Below are 13,810 nucleotides of genomic sequence, written 5' to 3'. Positions count from 1 at the left end.
GAAACATTGGCATTTCTGTTTTACATAACCCTTTCTGCTCCCTTAGATGGAGGAAATTCTAATACAAGCAATCTGTAAGACTCCCCACCATACACACCATGTCCAGCACCTCATTAACCTCCCAGAGGAGGCCTGATCTGGTGGCTAGTACAGAGAAAAGGAGCGAGTAGAGGGAGAAAAAAGACTGATCTTTTATCTTCAAGAGAAAGCCTAGATTCGATGGTCTCTGGCAGAAACTGTGGCTTGTCCATTGACAGTTCACATCCAGCCTTTGCTGTGGAGGAATGGCTCACAAAACATTCTAGATGTCCAAGGAATCACTAGCATTTCCACTCATTTATTCTTATAGAAACATCCAGTTAAATTAGGGCCAGAGTGATAGTATAGTAGTGGATAGGGCACTTGCCTTCCACTGCCCAATCTAAATTTGATCCCTGGTACTCCAAAGGGCCTCCTGAGCACCACCAGGAGTAATTCCTTAGTACAGATTCCTTAGTACAGATCCAGGAATAAGCACTGAGTGCTGCAAGGTATGACCCCCCCAAAAAACAACAACAGCAACAACAACAACAAAGCAACGTACAAATAGAAGAAACATCAGGTACATGAGTAGTAGTGACTGTTGGTCATTTATAAAGCAATCCTGTTTGATAATTTCCACTCATACTCCCATTGTTTAAAATCAAACCCAATGTCATGTCCCTCCTCTAAATCACTTCTTAAAGTCTTGAGCTACCCAGTGTCAATGTCTCACCAGCAATATCAATAGTTATCTAACAAAAATATCTTCACAGCAGCTTCTCTTCTCCCTCAGGATTTGCTTTATGGGGGGCACATCTGGACATACTTAGGGCTTATCCTTGGCTCTGCACTCAGGAATCACTCCTGGCAGTGCTCAGAGGATAATATGGCATATCAGGGCTTGAACCCAAGGTCAACCAAGCGAAGGTCAGCAAGGCAAACATACTTGTCACTGTATTATCACTCCGGCCAAGGAGATTTGCTTTTTTGATTCAAGCCTCCTATCTATGTAGGGATGACACAAAGTCCCACATCAGCTTCCCAACCTCCAACATTTCTGAGGTTCTCTCTAAGTAGTAATGTGTTCTTTTTTTTTTTTTTTTTTTTGGTTTTTGGGCCACACCCGTTTGATGCTCAGGGGTTACTCCTGGCTATGTGCTCAGAAATCGCCCCTGGCTTGGGGGGACCATATGGGACACCGGGGGATCGAACCGCGGTCCTTCCTTGGCTAGCGCTTGCAAGGCAGACACCTTACCTCCAGCGCCACCTACCCGGCCCCAGTAATGTGTTCTTGATCAGCAAACCACTTTAAAAAAAAAAAAAACTTAATTTATTTATTGATTTCTGGGACACAATCAGCAGAGATCAGGGGTCCTCCTGGCTCTGCACTCAGAAATTGCCCCTGGGGGACCATATGAGACACAGGGAATTGAATCAGGTCCCTCCCAGCTTGGAAGGCAAACGCCCCACCTCTGTGTTATCTCTTTGGCCCCAGCAAACCACCTTTTATTTCTCAGAACCAACTCCCAGTATCTGCACTACCACCCCAGCTCAATGACCTTCTCTCCAGAGTGCATTTTCTTTCTTTGCTCTGTTATCTTGGGGAAGTCATCCCCACCGTCTTCATTCTGGTGATCAGATAGGATGGCAGGGACCACGTGATTGATTCACTGAACACAACAAATATCCAGGGCGGAGAGTGCTTCTTGGTCCATGTGAAAGGTGAACTTAGGGTGCCCTGTGCAGGTAAATTACATTAAAAAGGCTTTTTTGTGGAGCCTACCCATTCTCAAGGCCAGGATTGTTGTCCCCCATCCCTACCTTCACCTCTAGGAGCATGGAGTTCCTTGTGGTATCCAGACTTAACCTTGGTTATTCACTCTCTCCACCCAGATCCTGTTTTTTTCCTGCACCATATAAACCCTAGCTTCCTGGTATGTCTGTTTCAAAAGGCTAGAAAATGTCCCCTAAGTTTGCTTCTGCTGTTGCAGATTTTACCTGGATTTAGTTCCGTGAATCTGGCCAATCGTCCAGAGAGGCTTTGCTCTGAGTCTGTGCCCAGGTTGATAAAGATTGTGGTGGAGAGGCCCCCAAGGCCAGCTCTAATCTTTAGGATAAAAACTCGGCAACTTCAACTAGATAAACACTCTAATGAGCTCAGAGGGGTTTGGGGAGATTCTAGACTGTGCGGTTCGACTGCTTATAGCAACCTTGTAAAGCTACCAACAGTACTAATATCAAACCAAACACTTTATTTATTCATAGCTATTGGGAGGAGAAGGACTCCTAAGCAGTGTTCAGAAACCACAAAGAATCCTCCTGGAGATCCACCAATAGGGCTGCCCATTCAGTCCTAGGAGCCAAGGACGCCTTAGTCCTCACATCCTACAGTGTTGGGAATTACCTGCATTACTCCAGGACTGTTTAGGGGATCTCTAAGCCTTTACCCAGTGATGCTTGGGGAACCATGTGGTGACATAGATGGGATGAGGGTGGGCTGCATGCAAGAGATATTCCCTAACCACTGACCTATATCTCTGGCTCCACCAGGCACTTATTATTATTATTATTATTATTATTATTATTATTATTATTAACACTATATTAATTTGTTTTTTTTTTGTTTGGGGGCCATATCTGGTGGTGCTCAGGACCTATTCCTGGCTCTACATATAGGGATCATTCCTGGTGAGCCTCAGAGGTCCCTAAGGATTGTCAGGAATTGAACCCAGGTTGGTCATGTGCAAAGCAAGTGACCTACCCCCATCCTATTGTTCTGGCCCCTCCATCAGGTATTTGAGACAAAGAAGCAGGCTGGCAGAAAGAGGATGTACCTTACCTTAAGTGAAAAGAGCAGTCTTTATCCTTGTTTTGATAATCACACTAAGGAACTTAACTTGCCATTTGTTAGGGAGCAAAGGTCTTAAGGTAGGGGGTAAGAAGCTCAGATGCTCAGGGTATACTAAGGCAGACTGCAAGGATTAAAGACATGAAGGAAGCCTGGTTAAATAGAAGCATGTCTTGACCACCTCCTCCATCTTTCTCCATCTCCATAGTGCTCATCCACTACCAGGAGACATGGAAGATTGGTTATCATCTGAATTTTATTTCTAAAATGGACAGGTATGGGGCTGGCTTTGCATGCTTTGAAGAGGGCTTGCTTTGCATGCAGCTGACTCAGGTTTGGTCCCTGGCATCCTATAGGGTCACTTAAGTATTACCATGAGTGATTTCTAAGGGCAGAACCAGGAGAAACCCTTGAGCATTGCAAAACAAAACAAAACCAAAAAAAAACCAAAATAATGGTACATATTAACACAATTATTCATTTCAACACTCAATACAATAGCTAAGAGTTGAAATAGACCTAGATGTCCAACAAGTAATGAGTGAATCATAAAAGTGTGATAGATATATACAGTGGAATATTACTAGCTCTAAAGGATAATGCAATCATGAAAGGTACTGAAAGATATGGTAAATGAAATAAGTCAGAAGGATACAGGATATAAGTATATAAGGATACATTTATATGTAGTATTTATTTGAATGAGGGAATGCAAGAGTTTAAATGGGGGTTATCTAGAATACTCTTGCCCCAGAATATGGTGAAGAAAAGGAAAAATGGAGTGGAGGGAGAGAAAGACAGATGTGAAATGATAGGAACAGGGGTGAAGGGAATTAAGGTATATTGGTGGTGTTAATCAGGAAAAAACAAAACTAGATATCAAAAGCACAGAGTCAACAATGCTGAGATCATGAGATCCAAACTTTAACAATAAACTTAAAAAGGTGCCTGTGAATGTGACAGGCTGGGAAGGAAAGGTCTGAGATAGACTCTGGGAATAATGCTGGAGGAAAACTGACACTGATGGTGATACTGGTGCTAAAATATTGTATGTCTGGGGGGAAGCCGCTGAACTCTGCTGGAACTCTGCTGCCAGCACTTATCTCTGATTGTCTCCTGTGCTATGCTGCATTCTTGGCCTGATTTCATCCTGTGTGTGGCTTCATCTGCAGATGGCTAGCCTTCCCTGGAGGTGAGTTGATATGCCCAGAAAAGGGGAAGCCGCTGAACTCTGCTGGAACTCTGATGCCAGCACCTATCTTTGACTGTCTCCTGTGCTGTGCTGCATTCTTGGCCTGATTTCATCCTATGTGTGGCTTCATCTGCAGATGGCTAGCCTTCCCTGGAGGTGAGTTGATACGCCCAGAACGGGAGGAGCTGCGCACATTATTTAGCCAATGAATACAACCACAACATGTAGAAAAACCCACAATACAAGTGTGACAATGGGGAAACAATGCAGGCCAGCGCCAGACATAGAGAATGAAGATGGCAACACTGATGACTGGAACATGGCCAGCCAACTAGTCAGTCTCTCAGATAAAGAGTTTAGAGTCGAAATAAATCTATCAACATCATACACAACATCAACAACAAGAAAAATGAAAATCACATGATCATATCAATAGATGCAGAGAAAGCATTTGGTAAGGTCCAACACCCATTCTTGATCAAAACTCTCAGCAAGATGGGAATGGAAGGAACCTTTCAATATAGTTAAGGCTATCTACCACAAACCAGTGGCAAATATTGTCCTCAATGGGGAAAAACTAAAAGCCTTTCCTCTAAATTCTGGCATAAGACAAGGCTGTCCTCTCTCACCACTCCTATTCAACATAGCACTGGAAGTACTTGCTATAGCCATTAGGCAAGAAAAAGACATCAAGGGAATCCAGATAGGAAAGGAAGAAGTCAAGCTCTCGCTGTTTGCAGATGACATGATACTCTACTTAGAAAACCCTAAAGACTCTACCATAAAGCTTCTAGAAATAATAAATTCATATAGCAATGTGGCAGGTTACAAAATTAACCCAGAAAAATCAATGGCCTTTCTATACACCAATAATAATAGGGAAGAAATAGACATTAAGAAAACAACCCCATTCACAATAGTGCCACACAAACTCAAATATCTTGGAATCAACTTGACTAAAAATGTGAAGAACCTATACAAAGAAAACTATATAACTCTGCTCCAAGAAATAAGAGAGGACACGTGGAAATGGAAGCACATACCCTGCTCATGGATTGGCAGTATTAACATCACTAAAATGGCAATACTTCCCAAAGCATTGTATAGATATAATGCGATCCCTCTAAAGATACCCATGACATTCTTCAAAGAAGTGATTCAGGCACTTTTGAAATTTATTTGGAACAATAAACACCCTAGAATAGCTAAAGCAAGCATTGGGAAAAAGAATATAGGAGAAATTACTTTCCCCAACTTTAAACTTTACTACAAAGCAATAGTTATCCAAACAACAAGGTATTAGAATAAAGACAGGACTCAGATCAGTGGAATAGGCTTGAATACTCAGAGAATGTTCCCCAGACATACAATTACCTAATCTTTGATAAAGGAGCAAGAAATCCTAAATGGAGCAAAGAAAGCCTCTTCAACAAGTGGTGTTGGCACAACTGGGTAGCCACTTGCAAAAAATTGAACTTAGACCCCCAGCTAACATCATGTACAAAAGTAAAATCCAAATAGATTAAAGACCTTGATATCAGACCCGAAACCATAAGATATATAGAATAACACGTAGGCAAAGCATTTCAAGACATTGAGACTACAGGCATCTTCAAGGAGGAAACTGCACTCTCCAAGCAAGTGAAAGCAGAGATTAACAGATGGGAATATATTAAACTGAGAAGCTTCTGCACCTCAAAGAAAATAGCACCCAGCATACAAGAGCCACCCACTGAGTGGGAGAAACTGTTCACCCAATCAGATAAGGGGCTAATCTCCAAAATATACAAAACACTGACAGAACTTTACAAGAAAAAAACATCTAATCCCATCAAAAAATGGGAAGAAGGGCCCAGAGAGATAGCACAGTGGATTTTGCTTTGCAAGCAGCCGATCTAGGACCAAAGGTGGTTGGTTCAAATTCCGGTGTCCCATATGGTCCCCCGTGCCTGCCAGGAGCTATTTCTGAGCAGACAGCCAGGAGTAACCCCTGAGCAGCACTGGGTGTGGCCCAAACCCCCCCCCCAAAAAAAAAGTGGGGGGAGAAGAAATGGACACAGATACTTTGACAAAGAAGAAATACAAATGACCAAAAGACACATGAAAAATGCTCCACATCACTAATCATCAGGGAGATGCAAATCAAAACAACTATGAGGTACCATCTCACACCACAGAGATTGGCACACATTACAAAGAATGAGAACAAGCAGTGTTGGCGGGATGTGGAGAGAAAGAAACTCTTATCCACTGCTGGTGGGAATGCTGTTTAGTTCAACCTTTATGGAAAGCAATATGGAGATTCCTCCAAAAACTGGAAATCGAGCTCCCATACGATCCAGCTATACCATTCCTAGGAATATATGCTAGGAACACAAAAATACAATACAAAAATCCCTTCCTTATACCTATATTCATTGCAGCACTATTTACCATAGCAAGACTCTGGAAACAATCAAGATACTCTTCAACAGATGAATGGCTAAAGAAACTATGGTACATATACACAATGGAATATTATACAGCTGCCAGGAGAGATGAAATCATAAAATTTTCCTATAATGGATATACATGGAATCCATTATGCTGAGTGAAATAAGTCAGAGAGAGAGAGAGAGAGAGAGAGAGAGACACAGAATGGTCTCACTCATCTATGGGTTTTAAGAAAATTGAAAGACATTCTTGCAATAATAATTTTCAGACACAAAAGAGAGGAGAGCTGGAAGTTACAGATCACCTCATGAAGCTCACCACAAACAGGGATGAGTTTAGTTAAAGAAATAACTACATTGTGAACTATCCTAACAATGAGAATGAATAAGGGAAATAGAAAGCCTGTCTAGAGTACAGGTGGGGGTAGGGTGGGGAGGAGGGAGATTTGGGACATTGGTGATGGGAATGTTGCACTGGTGATGGGTGGTGTTCTTTACATGACTGAAACCTAAACACAATCATGTATGTAATCAAGGTGTTTAAATAAAAATATATATTAAAATATTGTATGTCTAAAAAACTATGAATAATTTTGTAAATCACAATGCTTTCAATAAAAATGTAAATATAAAAATATTTTCTTAAAATAATAATAAAAATCAATAAAAATGGTCAGGTCTACCTTCTGGGAGATGTGTGATGAAAGAGAAGACTTTGAGAAGTAAGTCTGTGAGATGATGGACTTGAAAAATACCCCTCCCTCCAGCTACTCAAGCCTCAATTCTTTGCACTCACAGCTTAGTACTGGTCCCATGGCCTTTGCACTTGCAGTTGGATATATCTGGAATGTTCTTCCTCAAGCTCTCTATACACTTGACTTCTTCACCTCAGCTCAGATATTGGACTGCCTGCTCCTCCTTGAGTCTTCCCTGATTTCAACATCAAGAGCAGACTCCCCCGTCTATCTTGGAAAGAGGGTGCCATGCAAATAAACTCCAGTACCTGCTTCTGTTTCCCTTCTGCAGCTCCAGTTCCCATGAACTCATAGCTCCATGGAGAGAGAGAAATATGGCTTTATTATTGCTGCAACAAAATCTGGTGTACTGCCTTGAAACAATCAATGTTCTGTCTTTGGCAAATCATGGATGCCAACTATAGTAAAACAGTCCTGGATGGTAATAGATGATGGTGAGAGGGATGGAGGGTGAGGCCTTTCTCCTCCAGCTTGGACCACACACCTCCAACCCCTTCAGGTAGCGTGTCTGAGCTTCAGAGCTTACTAAACTTTCACTTTCCCCAGCTTCCCTCTCCCATGAAGTCTACTGAGCCCAATGGTGCACCTCAGCTCAGATGGAAAATAGTATTTTTTTTTCACTGATTAGGAGGGGGAAAAAAGCCCTAAAGGATTCTAGCCTGCACTAAATATGCAGCCTCTCGTCCTGTGCTCAGTCACTAGGAAGTGCCCCATGAATAATACCCCAAAGGTCATTTCTTCTCTCAGAGGTTATTTTTAGAGGAGAGAATGAAGGGATGAAGAGATGTCACCCAGAGAAGAGTATCTGCAGCATGGTGGGAAGGAAGGAATGAAAGGGTGTCAACCAAATATTCTGGATCAGTGCCCTGGGACCACAGAACAAAGCACTGTCTTTTAAGTTGGACTGGGGGTGGGAGGAACACACAGTCATCCTATTTGGTGTCCATGAGCCATGACAAAAATGAAACCATTCTAATAGAGAATAACTGGCTGAGAAAATGTAATGGAGTAAAAGAGGGTGTCTAGATACACTTGGCCCCAGAACTTAGGGAAAAGAAGAAAAGAAATAAAGGCAAACAGGAGAAGATGAGAGAGAGAGAGAAGTCGTGGGAGACAGAGGTCAAAACTTCAGTTATACTGGTGGTGTGGGAGAGTGGTATCTCTATATAGACCCAAAGCACAGACTCACCAACACTGAAAAAATGAGATTTAAGCTGAAATCACCAACCTTTGTAATGTGCCTGTCAAGGTGGCAGGCAGAGGAGAGAGATGACAGGTGGGACCACTGGTGATGGGAGGTGACTCTTGTGGGGGATTGTTGTTAAAATATTATAGACCTAAGACTTAACTATCAATAACTTTGTAAATCATGATTCTTTAACTACATAAAAATAAAATTCAAATTAAATTATTTTAGTTATTAAAATTAAATGAAAAAGAAACTATTCCAGCACTTTCTCAGCACTAAATGAAAAGCAAACACCAGAACCCAGATATGGGAATGTGACTAACTCACACCCGCTCTCATGGGTCTCATGTGGGGTTCCAGGCTCTCTTGCCTCAGAAAATACTTCTTCATGTGAAGACTTAATTGATTAGCTTTAGGGGTACTCAGAAATGGGGTATGGGGCCTCCCAGTGATTTTTGCCAGTGACTCGGGAGGGGTCTAAGGGTATGAAGATGCTTGGGCCTTCAGTATTAGAAACAGACAGATCTACCCCAGCAATGTTAGGAGACTTCTAAGGCTACCCCTGGCAATGCTGGGAGGGTGTGTGTGTGATACCTGGGTGGAAACCAGGTCCATACCCTAACTCCTGCTCTCTTTTTGGCCCCCTAATTAGAGTCCAAAAGTATGTTGAAATAAATATACTAGGCAAAAAACAAAACTTTTTTGTTTGTTTGTTTTTGGACCACATTGATAATTCTCAGGGTAACTCCTGCACTTATATTATCCTTGGTAGTTTTGGGGGGACCACATGGGATACCTGGGATCGAACCTGGGTCAGCCATATGCAAAGTTGCTGTACTATGTCTCTTGCCCCAGGAATACATTCTCCTTCTTACTTAAATGCTTAAATGGACCTAAAGGAAAGTTAGACCTTTCTGTGGTACTAGAGGAGTTGGGGTGTAGTTCCTCCCAAGTCTGAAGATGCCAGCCCTGAGGATTCCACCTGTGATTCTTCTCAGTAGCTCCTGTGTTAGGAATTGGGGTCCCAGGAATCTGGGATCCAGGAGCACTGGCTCAGGAGCCTGGACTCACCTGAGTTGAGGGGAATCTTTAGCAACCTGAATGCCTTGTCCCCAGCCTCTCCTGGATGGGCATCTGCAGGGCTCCTAAAAAACCCAGACTCTGGAGGGAAATTTATCCACTCAGACATTTGACTGAACAGAGCACCCCTTGTCCTCATTCATCTTCATACTCCAGTTCAGTGGGGCTTGATGGATACATGTATGGGGGCAAGAGCCACATGGGTCTGTGTGATAAAAAGTTCTTCCTCTCCAGAGAGCAGATCCTGCCCAGCCCCCCACCCCTTGTGCCTCACAAACTCCCCACAGTCACACTGACCTCTGTCTGCTATAACATGTGGCCTGGTACATTTCTGCTGGGGATCAACAGACACATCATTTTCTTAGCTTCCTGATACCATGGAAAGCCCAGAAATGAGCCATCTGGGGGAATAGAGTGAGTGTACAGTGGGTAGGGTGTTTGCCGTGCACACAGCCAACCCAAGTTTGATCTCTAGCATACCACAGGATCCACCCATCCCACCTGCCCTTCCTGTGCCCACTGGGAGTGATCCCTGAGTGTAGAACCAGGGGTAAGCCCTGAAAACCGCTGGATGTAGCCCCCAAACAAACAAAAGCAAACGAATGAATGAGCCATGTGAAAGAGATTGTCACAAAGGTGGACTAAATGTGTGACTTTACTTCCCATTATAAACAAAACTAGAAAGGAAAGAACATGAGTGTGAAAGTCTAAGAGGAGGACCTTGCTCATGGGGTGACACTGGGAGGAGTAGTATGGGCAACTTCCGAGTGGGTTCTGCAAACACCCACCCAACCTGTGTAGGGGCTCATCTCTGAGTTCCATATATCACCTCTGCCCCATTCTTCCTCCACTAAACTCGAGGCTGAGGTCAAACCTTGACATGATTCTGTTAGCACTGAAAGGCGAGGGCTGGGACTTTTGATGGGGATCAGAGAGGACTATGGGAAGGAACAGATTATCTACAGAGTACCCCCTTTCCATGGGAACATGGATAACTCAGGGGAATCGGAGTTACAAGGTAAAGAAGGCTCAGCCCCTCTGCTTGGGTCCCCGAGAATTGCAGATGTGAGCTCAAAATAAAATAAACTTTGTTGTTGTTGTTGTTTGTTTGTTTTTTGGGTCACACCAGGCAATACTCAGGGGTTACTCCTGGCTCCATGCTCAGAAATCGCTCCTGGCAGGCACGGGGGACCATATGGGATGTTGGGATTTGAACCAATGACCTTCTGCTATGTCTCCGGTCCCAAAATAAACTTTTTTAACTGTTGTTTACAATGAAAAAACTCCAACAAACAAACAACAAAAAGACCTAAAATCATCCTAAGCTATCAATCTACGTGAAAAAACATGGGCAGGAAGCAAACTCAGAACTGCCTGGGTCAATCCTTCTGAAACTCAATCCTTATTTTCATTTTCATGGTTTGGGAAGCACTATCTGTCCAAGGATCAAAACACACTTGAATCTAAAACACACTTAAGAGGTAGAAAGGAATGATTTCTTGTAGGAAATTCCAGAAACCCTTGGTAACATATATGTGGGGGGCACACAACCATTGATACTGAGAGGCCAAAAAATTCCATTTACTCCTTAACTGTAGCAAAGACACTGAAGAATTTCTCAGCCAGTTTAAGGAATCAAAATACACATGGAATGATCTCCAAAGCATTTCAGTTCAATGGCAGGAAAAAAATTGACTATAATTAATGTTTGAGCAGGCGAATTGTTAGAATTTTTACTAGGTAAAAAAATCAATAGCCATATAAAAACCTTTCCATTATTTGGGGCCAAAACATCTTGATTGAACTCTGCCCACTCCCAATTGTCATGATGTTATTTGATAAACAAAACATAGAGCACGAGGAACTATTCTGTGTTATACAAGTTCTGTGTTATATAAGTTATACAAGTCTGTGTTGTACAAGTCTTCTACAGGGTGGAGCAGGGAAGGAGAGCTGAAACAGGAAGTTACCTATATTATTTTAAGTTGGTTTCCAAAAGAGAAATCTTATGAATTATGATCACCACGACACCTCACTATCATAATTGTCACCACCACATCATATCTTCACCCTCAAGACTCTAATAATCATCACTATCATCATTATTACCACCACTCCACCATAATTACACTACCAAACTCTCACCATCATAGTCGCCCTCACGATTGTCATCACTATCATCCCCATCATCAGATGACACCATCGTCACCATCCCATTATTGCCACGAGGTAGGTAATTCTCCACATCCCCATTCTGAATGGAGGAAGTGAGACCCCAAACTCAGGAACTCACATAAGTGATACACCTCAACCTCTGGGTTTAGGAAAACAAAGAACTCACTCAATTCTTTTGGGGGGGGGGATGCACCCAGCAGAACTTAGGGATTACTCCTGACTCTGTATTCAGGGATCACTCAAGGGACCACATTGAGTGCAGGGACTGGAGCCTAGGTGAGCTGCAAGGCAACACTCTAGTCACTGTCCTATAACTTGCCCCTGACTTATTTCTTTTTTACTGCTCTCCTAGTAAACTCCAGACTGACCTCCATACTCAGCCATACCCTCTACAGAAATCACCCAGAGAAATATCTGACTCAGGGGCCAGAGCATAGTACAGTGGGTAAAATATTTGCCTTGTGTATGTTGTCAACCTGGGTTTGATACCTGGCATCCCCTAGCACCTGAGCACCACCAGAGACAGAAGTTAACTCTGAACGTGGGTGGGGCTCAAACCAATAAAAATGAAATATTCAGTTTAGGCATAAGACTTGGGTTCCAAACATCACTGCTGAAGAAACTTCTTACCAATCCAGCATTTTCCTGAGAGCCAAAAATGGGGTACCTGTTCCTAAGAGGTTGTTTCAGGAAATATTAACACCTCTCAGAACACATTTCTTTTCTGGGAAGGACTCACCTGCTCAAAGCAATTCTTTTTTTGCTCTTGCCCAAAGCATTCCAGCTAGCCTTCCTCTCTCCCTCCATTATTTTTCACCCTTTCTTCTCCCCCCTTTCCTTCTCCCTTCCTTTTTTCTTTTTCCCCCCATAGCCAGCAATGATTAGGGGTTACTCCTGGCTCTTGAGGCTCTTTGAGGACAACATGGGGTTCTGGGAAACAAATCCAGGTCATCTGTGTACAAGGCAAGTGCACTTCCCACTTCCAGCCTCCTCTGAGCACACATTTTCACTTGGGTGGTTCCCAACTGAACCCTCTATCTTGGGGCCCTCTATCATTCCAGCTGCACATGTACAGTTTGGCTATGACAGGAGTGTCCATTGCAGGGGTCCCCCAAGGTCTTGAGGCATAGACTGGCTGTTGCAGTAGACTTACATGCCAAGTTGACATCACTCAGAACTTTCCACAAAGACAAGGCTCTTCTTGAAGCTATCCTCATACAGAATCACTGGCACCAAGTCAAGTAAAAGTAAACGTATCTAATCATTCCCAGAACAGAGGCACATTTTGGAAAAGAAAGACGGCAAATGCTCCTCAAAACACACACACACATACACACACACACACACACACACACACAGTTAGATCTTGAATGTATTTAGTTGGGATTCATATTAGTCATCATTTGTGATTCTTCACAATCTGCCTAAACATATAGTGTCTTACCATTGCCTCCCACCAATGACATTCTAGTTTCTTTCCTTGGGAGAACTTAACTGTGAAAAGAGAGCAAAGTAACTTTTTTTGGGCCATAATTAGGATTCCTCCTGACTCTACACTCGGGAATTATTCCTGGAAGTGCTAGAGGGGGGCCATATGGGATTATGGGTATGGAACCTAGATTGACTACATGCAAGAAAAACTCCCTAACCATTGTACTGTCTCTCTAATCTAGAGCTTCTATTCTTAATGCTTTCATTTTATTTAGAATTCGTTTCTTCTGACACTCTTTCCTAACACTTGTATACCCGCCAACATCACTTACCCTTCCTTTATTCAGATACTGAGTACAATCAATTCTCTGATTTCTTCTTCTTTGTTTTTTTGGGACACACCCGGTGACACTCATGGGTTACTTCTGGCTATGCACTCAGAAATCGCTCCTGGCTTGGGGGACCATATGGGATGCCGGGGGATAGAATTGCAGTCCATCCTAGGCTAGGGCGCGCAAGGCAGATGCCTTATTTCTTGCACCACCACTTTGGCCCCCAATTCTCTGCTTTCTAAACAGCAACCGAAGGGATATAACACTGGAATCAAGAAGAATAAAATTCCCCCCTTCCCACATTCAGTGTTCTTCTTAAGTCACTACCTCTCTTGATTTTTTCCCCAGCCACAAA

The 13,810-nt window shown here is 42.9% G+C and overlaps 1 protein-coding gene across 1 annotated transcript in view; it reads right to left on the bottom strand.

The window, feature by feature from the left end:
• The window catches only part of SGCD (sarcoglycan delta), a 129,811-nt gene that overhangs the window by 75,535 nt on the left and 40,466 nt on the right, over nt 1-13,810 (bottom strand). The window lies entirely within an intron of this gene.

The sequence above is a fragment of the Suncus etruscus genome, chromosome 6 (genome assembly GCF_024139225.1).
Source record: "Suncus etruscus isolate mSunEtr1 chromosome 6, mSunEtr1.pri.cur, whole genome shotgun sequence".
Lineage (NCBI taxonomy): Eukaryota > Metazoa > Chordata > Mammalia > Eulipotyphla > Soricidae > Suncus > Suncus etruscus.
This window is presented reverse-complemented; position numbering and strand designations above follow the sequence as displayed.